A 14,898-nucleotide genomic window follows, 5' to 3' on the forward strand; every position below is an offset into this window, starting at 1 on the left:
AAACACATCACTACCTCATGTAATGACCAGATCTAGGTCCTTTACACAAGAATTTCTTGACCTAAAAATTTAACACGTGTATAAAATAACCATGGTTAATCTTCCAACGTAACAATTCCCTTCGTAGTAGTTTCCGAAAAAAAAAAAATTCCCTTCGTAGCGGTAAATAACAAGTCTCTTGTGGTGGAGATTTTTTTCAAGTGTCTGGTATCCAAACGGATACTCCGCGTGTCATAAAATAAGTGGAAGAACATGAAAAAATAAATCTTTTTTTCCACTTGTATTAATGCATCTGAAGTATTGTTTGAATACTCGGTACTTAAAAAAATCTCATTGTGGTGACCTAGTTCGAGCTATGCTTAATTTTCAGTACCATCACTTCTCTTTTGCTGATTCCTCATTCCAATTTTCCCCCGAAAAGGCATTCTATAAAATTTTTGTGTGTTAATCTTAGTTTATTACCCTAAAGTTTATTGATTTTCAACATTTTGATACATCAAATTTTTTTCGTCCCAGTCTGATATCTAAAGTCGTAATTCTAGGATATTTTCATACATATGTTAAGTTTTCCGTTAAAAACTCTGTTGCTGATGACATGGCGTCCAAGTGGACAATGATTGGACGCCATGTGTCAATATGGGCCCACAAAAATATTAAAAAATTAAAAAAATTAAAAAAAAAGGCAAAAAGAGAGAAGATAATTTCATCTCCACACTCGCTCCTACCTAACCACATTGTCCGCCTCCTTCTTCCTGTCTCACTCCCCAAACCCACCTTCCAATTCCCCTTCAACCCCTAATTAAAATCCTACCCTCACCCACCGCGCCACCCACAAACACCCCTTTGCCGCTATCAAAGCCCCAGAAAAGATCGAAAAGCTCCACCTCAAGAGGATGATCGTCTCCGACGAAAACCTCGAGCTTCTTTTCAAGTCATTCCCCAATTTCAGGTCTCTACCTCTATCCACACACTTCTCACCCTCTCTTTCTTCTCTGTGCAGATAGACTTAATTGTATGAATCAAATTCGAAAATTTTGGATTTTGATTTTGATTTAGGGTTTTGGAGAATTAGAGCTAACAAATATATTGGGAGAATGTTTGTGTTTGGAGTAGATGAATGGAGGAGAAGAGGTAAGGGTGGGGGGGAGTCGACGAGGAAAGGTGGGTTCGGCTGATTGGATGCTTGCGGCGGTGATGTGACGAGGGGGAACGGGTGTGTCACGATTTGCAGTTGCAAATGGCGGGTCAAAAGAAGATGAAAGAATCTACACCTTATCTTAACACTCGGACGAGGGATTTTGGCAGAATAGGAGAGGAAGCTGAAATTAGATAGGATTTTTAGGGGGCATTTTGGACGGCCTGGGCAGCCAAGACAGTGCGAGGAAGACGATGGAATTTTTTTATATTTATGTGGGCCCATATTGACACGTGGCGTTCAGTTATTATCCACGTGGAAGCCATGTTATCAGTTAACAGAGTTTCTGGTGAAAAACTTAACAGATGTATGAAAGTGTCCCAGCATTATGACTTTAGGTACTAGATTGGAATGAAAAAAACTTGATGTATCAAATATTGAAAATCAATAAACTTTATGGTAGTAAACTGAGATTAACCTAATTTTTTATTTCCCTAACTTTATTCAGCTTTTTTTCACAGTTTTGGTTGAAAAAAAAAGCCAAAAACAAGAAGCTGCAAAACTCAGCTTTGAAAAACTGGTTTTTTTTCACATCTGTTTTACATAAAAGTTTACCAAACACTCTAATACTGCTTTTTTTTTTTCAAAAGCACTTTTACAAAAAAGTTTACCAAACACTCTGCTGCTTTATTTCACAGCTGCTTATTCTCACAGCATAACAGAAGCAGCTTTTTTTCAAAGCACAACAATACCAAACCAGCCCTTAGTCTGATGATGAAGGGTCATTGGAAATTGAAACTTCACCAAATTCACCTTTTGTTCTACAGGTTCTTCAGTGGCGGCGGGGCTTCAATTCGTGGTAACAGTTATGTTTTAGGGTTTTGGTTGTCTTGGGTGTGCAGGCTTGGATGTAGGTTATACTAGATACTGGTGTTATGGATTTTTTTTGGTTGTTAGTTTAGTTTTTGAGATGTTTTTACAATTATATGAAATTCGTGTCTAATACAAGTTTTTTATGTACTATTAAAATTAATTTTATGTATATTGTTGTTTCGTAAAAAACAAAACAATCTTCCTTATTAATTTGAATCTTTATGAGAGATAATACAATAAAATCATTAGAACCGAGATGGAGAAAGCTTGATTCGAATCACATTACATAAACTTTTTAATACATTTCATTTATAGAGGATTATTACATAAAATAATTCACTTAAACTGCAAAATGTGAAATAATAATATAACGTGACATAGTACCAATACAAAAAAGTGGCAAACAAACGACACATTCACTTCCTCCTGTTGAAGTTCACGGCCCCACCATCCCCACTGTTAAAATTCAAATGTCCCTAACGGCTACATTAGAAAGCTCAATCACCCCATTGCCATTTTCAAGAACCAAGAAGTAACCCAAACTCAAAACCCCGAAAAACCAAAAATCTTTTCCATAATCTTTTAATTAAACCCAGAAATCTTGCACTTGGAATTAAACCCATAAATCCTTTGATCCCGAAACTGCTATCTTCCATTGAAACCTAATCTGATATGATGGATTCAATAGCTATATCGACATCAACGACAACACCGCCTTATCACCACTATTCCTGATCCGAGCTGCCGTCTTATGCCAAGTTAGCCTCACGCCTTGCTCACATTGAACATATCCCTCACTTATCTCTCAGCCTCATTTAATCATCACCCAAGATGACTCTATCCCCTTCCGCTTATTCCCGCAAATTTTCTGAATCGCTGCCTTTCCACGAGCTACTGCTTTTTTCGTCTCCACTTGTCCAAAAAATATCCAAGATCCGTCTTATGGATCGTTTTGAAATGGCTGATGACTTACTGTCAAGGTTCTAAGGCTGCACCATAGGTGCAAAAGCAGAGGCTCGCAGATGAGACTACTGGGCTGTGACTCGCCGAGGAACACTCGGAGGTTGCGGAGGTGTTCAGAGACTGAGACTTAGGAAGAGAAAGATTCAGGCTTGGTGGAGGAGAAGGAGAAGCCGAGGAAAAGGCGGTCTAAGAAGGAAAAGCCCGTCTTGGTTCCCTGTTTGCCCTCCCCAAGTTCGTCATCAAGTTCGTCTTAATTTGACATTGATGTCTTCTTTTTTCATTATTTTGTCTTTTTAAATTCTTGGGTTCTTATGTTTTCGCTGTTTGGTTTTGCAGTCAATGATGAGTATTGGGGTAGCCTTGATCGAATTGGGCAGCTCATGAGTGATCTGATTATGTGGAGAGATGTTGCAAGGTCAAGCCTTTGGTTTGGTTTGGGGTCTCTCTTATTCCCTTCATTTTGCTTTGCCAAAGGAATCAACTTTAGATGGACTACTACAACTACTCCTTATTCACTTTCCCCCCATTTTCCTATGTTAATTTTAGCCTATGAAAATCATCTAATTTTAACCAATTCAATTATTTCAGCATTTTCTCAGTGATTTCCCACATCGGACTTTTGTTTTTGGGTGCTTCATTTGTCTCGAATTCAATTTGCCAAAGGTACTAGTGGTTTCCCTTTCGGCTATTCTTTTCTTTGCTTTGGAGGGCTTCATTTGTCTCCAAAGCTTCTATTTCGGATTATGATTTGCAGAAATAATATTGAAAAGTAGCGTGATTTTATCCTCAAAGAAGATGACATTCTTGGTGTAGCCAAACGGATACTTCCTGCTGTAAATCTTGCCCTATCAAAGATGAGAGCGCTTTTCTCAAGAGTGACATCCATGACCCTCAAGGTAATGAAAAACAAAACACTAAAGCAGTTTTTGGATTTGGATTTGCTTGCTTTGAGCAATTAGCAAAGTTCAATTTTCGGGTTTTATGTAACACCATTCTTTCTTCTGGGAGCAGAGTATGAGCATCTTATAACACTCTGGAGGCTCTGTTTGCTTGGTATGTTTGTTGTTGATTATTTTTCGTTGCCCTACTTGTTCCATGTTACCATAATCATGGTGCTAATTGTGTGAAATGATGGCTAGCTTTTTTTATCAGCTTCACAATCCCAAAACTATACTTATGCTACGCCAGTCAAATCAACCAAAAAGGTATCCATAATTCACCAGTCTACTTATCCACTTCAGTCTGTCTTTATAACTCATCCATCCAGCATGTTAAATCGAGTGTAATTTCAGTGGGTAGTTGATTGATGGTGGGTGTTGGAAGCATGGGGGGCTTGCTCACACAAAAATGTTGTAGCACCATTAGCAGCCACAGCTTTTTGGAATCTGTCTTTTGTCAAAACCCGTATTTTTACAGGTAATTTTATTGCACTGCATAATGTTTCTGTCTTTAGAGCAATCATCTTACGCTAATGCCAACGAAAAACATACCTCACTATCATATGTTTTGCTTTAATTTGTAACCTTTGTAATCTTATCATAGTTTGTTAATTAGTGATCAATAAGATGATCAAATTACAAGATACAAATGCCAAAGAAAACCATACCTCACTGTGATTGACAGTAACTGTTGATTCTTATGTGATATGTTGTTTATTACATTTGCAGCATTTGTACCTCTTGTAATTCTTTGATACTATCGCCAACATAGGGAGCAACCGCTGGAGATTGGGTAAGCAGAATCGGAGCAGGAGCAGCACCAGGCATTAGTGGTAGTAGTTCCTGAAGTGGTGGCAAAAGTAGACGCAGATGGAAAACAAGAATAAAAACATGCATTAGTAGTAACAGAAGTGGCAAGCAATCAATAGTTGTAGTTTCAGTGACAATGTGTTTGTACCTGATGTTTGTACCTATTTCCAACACTAATGTGTTTGTACCTGATGACAACAAATAGTAACCGATCATTAACAATGTCTTTTACATCTAAAAACACTAATCATTTCAAATTCTTTTGTTTGGACTGCCCTCGTCATCAGCTCCGGCGATCGTTTAAAAACCAGAAAATCAAGGGATTCTGTTTAGATATTCAGTGTCATTGATGAAACGACGTTTGTTTCGATAAATTGAACCAGAGCGAGAACATTTTAGTATTTGTATATAATACAATACTACTTGAACCAGAGCTATATGTTTCCCACATCGTCGAAGTTAGCGCGACACATATGTTACCTCAAGATCTCATAAAATGCAGATAACTCCACGTTGAGTCTTGCAGATTCATCTCTTATCCTAGACATATGTGGTGATTCACAAAGTTACGACCCCTCTTCTTCATCGACCCAAGTTTTCAGCGAAAACCAAATAGCCGTAGAACGAAGTTGAAATCATGCAAGGTCTGTATGTTAATAAGTAGTCAAATTCTCCAAGGCCTTTTGACATAAACTAAAAAAAAAGATAAAGCAAAGAAAATATTTCCATCTATTACTTAGAGCATTTCCAGTGGAGTTCCTAAATGGAATCCTTACCACCCTCTACCACCATGTATTTAAATTTAAGTACTTTATGGCTTCTAGTGGGTCAGAGCTCTAGTCCCTATGGTAGAGGAATTGGCCGGAGTACTCAAAATTTTCCTCATAATTGAGGATTATATATAGGGACAACTTTGAGTAGGGATGGAGGCCCACCCATGTGAAAGGTTGCATGCTTCTTCCAAATATTGGGTTTGAGTGATGTTGTACTCATCCACTTGCTCCAGCAGCGCAAATGGATGCTAGTCGCCAGACAGCTACTGACGCAACTGCAGGTTGGGTCCTAAACATTTTCTTTTCTATTATAGATAAACGGTCTAGATTTAATTTAGAATTTTTTATTACATAGTCCTCAAATTTAGGTTTTATACTATAAGGACTTTTTCATTGGAGATAATATTCTTTTAAGGACTCAAAGATTCTCTTTGGTCCCTACATAAGTCTTCAAAAGAGATGGTGAGAGTCCCTAAATAGGGACTTCCATTGGAGATGCTCTTAGAGGAGAAATGCAGACTGGGTAGATGATTGATTTCAAAGCTAATTAGTTAAGCAAATCAGAAGAAACTAGTTGGTGGAAACTTAACTAAATCATTGCTAATCTTCCATCAATAACAACACTTCCATAAATCCATCGATGTCGTTCTTAATCCTCTCTGATTTTCTTCCTTCAAACTATGTATGTATGTATGTATGTATAATCCAATCCATATACTTCCAAAACTTTTATATGCAGCACCTTCAATATACTAAATGATTGACATGAGCAATTGAGGAGGATCTTCATAGAATTAACTTAAAGTTCGTTGTATTACCTGGTAAGTCGATGAAGAAGATATTTATGGCTCAAGAATCAAATGGATCTAAATTCTACAGAACCAAGTTCGAAAAGATTGAGAAAAATCAGTTATTCACAACCACTGATGAAGGATTGCTCTCGAAGAGTTAAGGATGTAAATGTAGATGAAAAGGTACTAGACAAACCATAATTAAGGGCAATCCATATAAACCAGTGTGTTGAGAGTTTGGGGTATCTTTTCTGCTCATCGTTGGAATTTATAGAGTTGATGCCAAATCGAATAGTGTATCTAGAACTATGAACAACAACAATAGTGTAATACAATACACTATTGTTGTTGTTCACATGGTACCAGAGCCATATGGTGGTAACTAGTTGTTTGCTTGAATCCCTTGGTGAAGAAGATCAACTAGTGTTATGCCAAAAGATGGAATCTTCAAGTTGGGTTACTGGGCTTGGCATAGAGTTGCTCAATCCATCAAATTACAAGATCTGGAGATCATGTATGGAGTCATATCTGGTTGGTGAAGATTTATGGGATGTTGTTGGAGAAGCGTACACAACCAAACCCAAAGACGATGCAGATGCCGATGACTTGAAATGGTGGGCAATGACTAATGTGAAAGCCGAGTTTGTGTTGAAGAGATCTGTTTCTCATAGGTTATTCGAACATATCATCAAGTATAGGTCTGCCAATGACATTTAGGAGACTCTTGACAGATTATTCAACAAAAAAGACATTGGGAGGCTACATATGCTGGAGAATGAATTGGCAAATTCAAGTCAAGGTGACCTTTCAATTTCTCAATTTTCCTTGAAAATTAAGAACTTATGTTCTGAAATTTCCCCTTCAGATCCGAATAAGCCTGTCTTTGAAGCTCGAATAAAGAGACACATTATTCGTGAAGGAGTACACTCCTTAATTTCGTGACTTCAATTCAAGGATGGGATTAAGTACCCACCTTGGAAGAGTTTGAGAATTTATTGCCATCTCAAGAGTCTCTAGCTCGCCAAATGGCTGAAGTGTCTATTTCGAACAACTCTGAAGATGCTCTTTTTACTCGAAAAAATAAGAATTTTAAGTTTGATAAAAGAGATTACAAGAAATTTGATGCTGCACCTAAAGAGTCATTTAATCCATGAGATAAAAGGCCTCTCAAGTGTCATCGATGTGGAAAACCTGGTCACATTCAAAAATTCTGTAAAGTTAAAATGAGTGAAGGAAACGTGGCTGAAACAAATGGCAGCTTTCGTATTTCTAGTAATTCAGAAGATGAAGAAAACTGGGGGAAATGTTTTCTAGCAGAAACTTCAACCATTGATGCCATGACTATTAACTTTAAAGATGAATGGATTGTGGATTCCGGCTGTGGCCATCATTTGACAGGTGATGAGTCAAAGTTTGTCCATATACAGCCGCACAAGGGAAATGAAGCAATGGTGACAGCAGTCAACACAATGCACCAAGTTGAAAAAAAAAAGGTACTGTGATCATCAATGATGGAGGTAATGATTCTATCCCATTGAAAAATGTTTTCCATGTTCTGGGGATGAAGAAAAATTTATTTTTAGTTCCTAATGTTGTGGATGTTGGTAATTTTGTCTTGTTTAGACCAAAATATGTGAAATTTCTCCGAAATATAGAAATTTTAAAAGCTGATGTTGTCCACACCGGTAGGAGGGTAAAAGATACACTTGTTTTATCTGCCTCTTCATCATATATTGATAAAGTTAGCTTCAATGAAAATGCTTCCTTATGGCAGGCTAGGCTGGGGCATGTTAATAAGGAAAAATTGAAGGTGATGGTTCAGAAAAATCTTGTAAATGGGCTGCTTAATATTTCAATTTTTTTCTAGCAAAGTCATTTGTGTAGGATGTCAATTTGGCAAGGCTCATCATCTTCCTTTTGCCAAATCTGATTCTAGAAGCAAAGCTCATTTAGAATACATTCATGGTGATGTTATGGGGCCAACTAGAACTCCTTCCTTCTCTGGTTTTCACTACATGCTAATTCTTGTTGATGATTTTTCAAGATTTACATGGGTCTATTTCATAAAACAGAAGTCAAAGGTTCTCTCCATGTTTCGGGAGTTCAAGGAGACTGTGGAGGGTGTTCTTGGTTTGAAAATTAAATGCTTGCATATAGATAATGGTGGGGAGTTTACTTCCAAAAGCTTCTTCAAATTTTGTCGACAATTTGGCATAAAAAGGCAATTATCTTGTGTTGAAACTCCGTAGCAAAATGGAGTTGCTGAACGGAAGATTAGACACTTGACGGAGACATGCAGAAGCTGGTTACATGCTAAAAACTTGCCGAAAGCCTTGTGGGCAGAAGGTATGATGTGTGCAATCCATGTGATTAACCGATTGCCCCTCAGTTCGAATAATATGAAAACTCCATATGAGTTGATGTTTGGTGATAAGCATAATGTAAAACACTTCAAAGTGTTTGGCTTAATTTGTTATGTTCATGTGCCTGACTTTAGGAGAGGGAAGCTAGATTTGAATGCGAAAAAATGCATTTTTGTGCGATATGATGAAAGAAAAAAGGTTGGAGATGTATGGATCCTGAGACTCACAATTGTGTTGTGTCAATGGATGTGATCTTTGATGAAATTTCTTTTTTTTTTTTTTTATGGCCAGAAAAATGAATTAGCCAGTGACAACACTCAAGAACCTATTGTAATTAAATCGCATTCGTCTTCTAATCCTCCTAGCGTTCATGATACCTCACATGTTGGCGAGCAAGATGAAAGAGGGAGTGTTAGTTCGCAAAATGTTGAAATGAGGAGGATGTGGGATCTATAGAGTAAGAAGTTGAACAAAATCAGAGGCCAAAAAGAACCATTATCAAACTGGCAAGGTTTCAAGATGAAAACTTTACAAGTACTTATTCTTGTTTTTTTGCAAGTCTAATTGATGAGGCAGAACCTTCTCATTATGAAGAAGCCAAAGACGTTAAAGAATGGAGGCTAGCCATGGATGAAGAAATGCATGCCCTTATGAAGAATGAGACATGGGACCTTGTGCCTCAACCTAAAAATGTGCATCTTATTATACGTAAATGGGTTGATAGATTGAAGAGAAAAGCTGATGGAAGCATAGATAGATTTAAGGCCAGGCTAGTTGCTCGTGGTTTCTCTCAAAGCTATGGAGATGATTATGAAGAGACTTTCAGTCCCATAGCAAAAATGACATATGTTCGTGTGGTGATATCGTTGGCAGCGTCTCAAGGATGGAAGTTATGGCAACTTGACGTTAAAAAGGCATTTTTATATGGAGATCTTGAAAGAGATATTTATATGCAGTAGCCAGCTAGATATGTATCCCAAACCAATCCAGGTTATGTATGCAAACTGAAGAAAGCCCTTTATGGGTTGAAACAAGCGCTACGTGCCTGGTATGGAAAAATAGATGAGTTCTTGCAGTTTTATGGCTATCGTGCTTCAGATTCAGATTCAACCTTATTTGTTAAGAAATATGGGAATTTGTATATGGTTGTTCTATTGTACATGGATGATATGATAGTTACTGGAAGTGATGAAAATGAGATTGCAAAACTTCGAGTGGAACTTTCTACTCGATTTAATACAATGAACTTAGGTGAGTTAAGTCATTTTCTTGGCTTAGAAGTGAAAAACATGGCAAATGGAATTTTTATGTCACAACAAGGATATGCTCAGAAGCTTGTTGAAAGGTTTGGGCTCAAGTTGTCCAAGAAACGCTCTACTCCCCTTGACAAAGATAAGAAATTAAGGCGTAAGGAAGGGTCACTCATTCCAGATCCTAAAACCTATCGTGCTCTTGTTGGTAGTCTTCTTTACTTGACTATAACAAGGCTGGACATTGCATTTGTTGTTGGGATTGTTAGTAGATACTTGCAGGAGCCTCGAAAGCCTCATTTAGAAGCTGCAAAAGATATTCTGAAGTATGTGAGCTCTACACTTGATTTTGGACTTCTTTACAAAAGAGGTGTTGGCTTCGTGATGAATGGTTACATAGATGCTGATTTTGGAAGAGACATGGATGACAGAAGATCCACATCAGGTTATGTTTTTTTATGTGACTCTACAAGTGTTTCTTGGTGCAACAAGAAACAAGACTCAATTTCACTCTCTACTATAGAACCGGAGTATAAGGCTGCCTCATTCGCAGCTCAAGAGTGTGTTTGGCTACGGAAACTCATCAAGGATGTTTATCAACCTCGTGATAAATCAACTACTCTTTTTTGTGATAATCAGAGTTCTATCAAGCTTGCATCAAATCCTGTTTTCCATGCTAGGACCAAGCATATTGAGATTGAACATCATTTCATTCCTGAAAAAGTTCTTGATGGAACCGTTAAGAATAAACATGTGAGCAGCAAGGAGAATGTTGCAGACATCTTTACTAAAGCTCTCTTAAGGGGACCATTTGAAGCTCTTCATGTGAAGCTTGGACTCATTTCCAAAACATCACTTTAAGGGGGAGTGTTAAACATTAAAGTTGTTGTTTTGGAGAAACTAATTAGCCATGTATTTTTTGTCTGTTGCTTGTATGTGCTGGTAGTGTGTAGAATTATCTTTTTGGGTATTATTTATTAGGTCCAGCTTTATTGTCTTCTTAAAGAGAGAAAATAGGAGTCTTTAGTAAGAAACGAAAAGACACTAGTTGTGCCTTTCCTCCTCCTTGTACTAAATCCTTTTGTGTGTGCAGAAAATAGAAGTTGGAGTTTTTGATTTTTTCATCTTTCTAGCTTGTTCTTCTTCACACCTTTGTGGGTTAATCTTGGGCTAGTGTATTGTATTACACTATGTATGTGTGTGTGTGTGTGTGTGTAGACATATAACTAACCTTAATATTAATTAGTTAATAAGAACTTACTTGATTGCTCTTTGAAATTATTACATGTGGAGATAGTATTATTATATAATATTATTAGTGATCAACTCGTTTTAGGGCTTCCTTACACCCTTATTTGCTACTCGACTCGATACCATACTACAGACAATTTGACCACTAAAGTTTGTACCACTTAAACCGAATAAGTGACGGAAGCATGTAGTCTAGATTTATCTTTCGTTTTGCCAACGATCTTCTCATTAAGTCCTTTAGACACGTATCAACTTTTGAATTGTTGTTAATTTGTGCCTTACACGCTTTAGATTTAGGCCATACAAGCTTTATTTTGGGTGCCATATCTTGAATATAGCTTTTATAAAGACTCCTAAACTTAAATTTATTCAAATATGATGTGTTTATAAAGCGTGTCAAGTTTATGACTTTCGTACAAGTTGGGCTACATCCACACTGGTGTCGATTTCGTTTCACTATGTAAATGTGTGGATTACAATGGATAAGCAAGGAAGCTCTCTGTGTGCTGCCCTCTGTGCTTCCCTTTGCTATCTGTCCTCGTCCTCTAGTGAGTGCGAGGGAGCCATTTTACATGAATCTTGAGCTAAGTAATGAAACCCAAATACTGAGGCCCAATATATGGTACAACAGGAGTCCCCTAAGTCTTCAATCAAGAGAGTCTTTTGGCTGAAGACTTCAAATTCAATCCATGTACGGGCCGAAGTGACTAGATGTTGCCTAAAACTAGTACTCAACATGAGACGGTGCTTAATGTAAAGCAATACTCAGCTAGAGGTAGCACACGTTGCGAGGCTGCTCGGTTAGAGGTAATGCTCGCGGCAAGGCGGTTGCTCGGCTGGAGGCAGTGCTCGTTGCGAGGCGGCTCGGCTTGTGGCGTTCTTCATTGCGAGTATGCACTCGACGTCAGCGTGAGCTCATTATGAGTTAACTCTTGACATGACTCGAGTCCGCTTGTCAGGTTCGCATATTGGGTCTATGTGTCGGATCGGGTCCACAAGTCGGGTCTTTGAGTCGGGACCATATGTAGGGTCTTTGAGTTGGGTCCACAAGTTAGGTCCGTGAGTCGGGGTTCAAGCTCAAGGGTGTCCAAGTTTGATGGTGCTTAATCTCGTAAGTGCCCGAACGAATGGGTGTCCAAGCTCGCGGGTGTCCAAGCACATAAGTGTCCAAACGAGCGAGTGTCCGAGGAAGTGGGTGTCTAGTCAGACAAGAGATTACTGTTCAAACTAAATCTTTGTCACCATAAGAATGTGGCTCATCAATCTATAAGTTGGTAGGCTTCTTTAATCAATGACAATGTTGATCAATATAGCTAGTTGCTTAATAATTCCGTGCCATGAATCACCAAAGTTATGTCACCCTAACATTCAAATAATAAGAGGTATAATTTGGTCAGACTTACCACGTGTTATGGAAAATAGTCATGCGAAAAACCATTAATAATAATGTAAAACATATTATTATAACATGTCATCCTGTTCATTGCAATAGTGCAGTTTAAATAATAATAAAAATAAAATAATGATAGTAGTAACGATGTGTATGTGATATGACCCGCGGCATAATCAGCGATGTAGTGGGTGTACATTTGATAAGTTGTCGTTGCAAGAATACAATAATATACTCAAAATGATGTAAGCGGGTGTACATATTAAAAAGGGTTTTAGGTGAATGTGATCAGCCTACCCATGTGTCTAATGGATTAAAATAATAAAATGTATGTGATGTGATATGTTTTTAGTCAACATAATATTAAAATAATAAACAATAAGTTGTAAAGGAAGATAAAGATGCTCTTATCTTCTTCGTGAGTTTTTCCAAACAATGGAATAGGGACCTGACTTCTCTGATTGTACCATGCCATGAATGATTAAAGTTTCACCCTAACATTTAAATAATGAATATAATGGTTAGGAATGATTAAAGATACAATAATAAAATATTAAATGAACAATGATAATTTGAAGAAGATGGAGTCCTTATCTTCTCCGATGGATTTTTCCCAAACAGTGGAGATGGTAGCGGCACCACTCAGGTTGAGTGAGAATCTGATAGTCTAAGTCTACAGGTTCTGTTGGTGGCAGTGATTCCTTGCGAGCTGCGTGTTGTGGAGGTCACAGCTGCGCATTGCAGCCTGGGTTTGAGCAGTTGCCGTCATTTCCACCATTCTTCTGACCATGGCCTCCCGTTCAGATCCTTTTCAGTTTGATTATGAGGGATATGAGCTCGGATTCGTTGAACTCTCTCTAGGATTTGAGAAATGATGGAATTTCTGACAGGGAGTGAGTCCCGGTTTTGATTTCGATGGAACCATCATTGTGGCGGCTCTGTGGGTTTCCAGCAATTAAATAAATAATTTGAGAAAAGATAAAGGTCTTACCTCATTCATGGGTTTCTTCTGGGCAGTGAGTGATATGCGGCAGTTTCAAAGAAATGCCTTCGGCCAGTTTTCAGCGCCGGTGTCTCTCGGGTTGAGTGGTGATGACAATTTGAGTCCTCCGATTCCACTGGTGGTGGCGGCAAGGTCGTGATATCGCCGGAACCAACGGTCGGAGATCTGTTGTTGAAGCTTTTGCAGGTCACAGAAGTAGAAGCTCCAAAAAGAGGAAGGGTGCAAGTTGCAGAAGGCCTTCGTGTGTGGTTGACTTGGGTGCCATTTGTGATCTGCAAGCTTCTGAGGGTCTGGGCAGCAGGGCCTTGCGGATAACAGAATTTCTGGGATTGTTCCTGAAAATTGGGTTTTGCTGTGACTGTGCAGGGGTAATGTTCTTGGGTTTGTGCAGATTTCATGGTGGAGGTTGTAAGGGTTTCACGGTGGTGAGATGAAAAAAGTAGAGAGAACCTACATAGCTTTTTGTGTCGATTCCCACAAACGGCGCTAAATGTTGATGCACAAAATTGGCGAGGACTTTGGTACAACAAAAAGTATCAAGTTTGAGACCTTCGCTAGATTGCTCTGGTCATTAGTATGGATAAGTATGTAAATGAATATAGACAGGGAAGCAAACAACACAAGATGTACGTGGTTCACCCAGATTGGCTACGTCCACGGAGTAGAGGAGTTCTCATTAGTTGTGAAGAGTTTACACAAATGCATAGGTTCAAGCTCTCTTTTAGTGAGTTCTAGTGAATAGTTTAGTACAAATGACATTAAGGATTATTGTGGGAGAATGATCCCCTTTTATGGAAGAGAGTTTTTAGCTTTGTTCTGACATTGACACGTGTCGTGTTGTGATTGGCCTCTGATATCGACACGTGTTGCGCTGTGATTGGCCTCTGATACCGACACGTGTCGCGTTGTGATTGACCTCCTGTTTGGAGGAAAAGTCTTGTGGGTCCTTGACGGTATACTGTTGACCGGTGCTCAGTAGTTTCGGGATTGGTTAAGTATGGCACAAACATGATGAACCCTCAATTTAACCACTTACCCTAATTTTTCTGATTTTTTTTTAAAATCCAATTTGAGCATAGAGATGGTGCAAAGAGAGATGACTATTCTTGCCCAGAAAGGAATCACCTCGATATAAAGTTTACAATGACATTCATATTTCGGGGAAGAAGATGATCACGGTGTGAAGAAATGTAAAGCAAACAGATTTTGGTAAAGTGAATTACGAGGATGTAATGTTCTAGTGAAAATTTTGAATTAATTCAACTTTTTTTTTTTTGGGTGTACTCGTCATAATATGGGACGTACGCGTGTTAAATTAGGGATAATTGTAATCCACATGACACTTAGTTTAATCAAGC

The 14,898-nt window shown here is 38.3% G+C and overlaps 1 pseudogene; it reads left to right on the top strand.

The window, feature by feature from the left end:
• Positions 1 to 696: 696 nt before the first annotated feature.
• Positions 697 to 4,960, top strand: LOC125477042 (annotated as a pseudogene).
• The last annotated feature ends 9,938 nt before the right edge of the window (positions 4,961 to 14,898 follow it).

Source organism: the organism of the source record quoted next, unplaced genomic scaffold, assembly GCF_019419815.1.
Source record: "Pyrus x bretschneideri cultivar Hongxiangsu unplaced genomic scaffold, Pyrus_bretschneideri_v1 Contig20, whole genome shotgun sequence".
Lineage (NCBI taxonomy): Eukaryota > Viridiplantae > Streptophyta > Magnoliopsida > Rosales > Rosaceae > Pyrus > Pyrus x bretschneideri.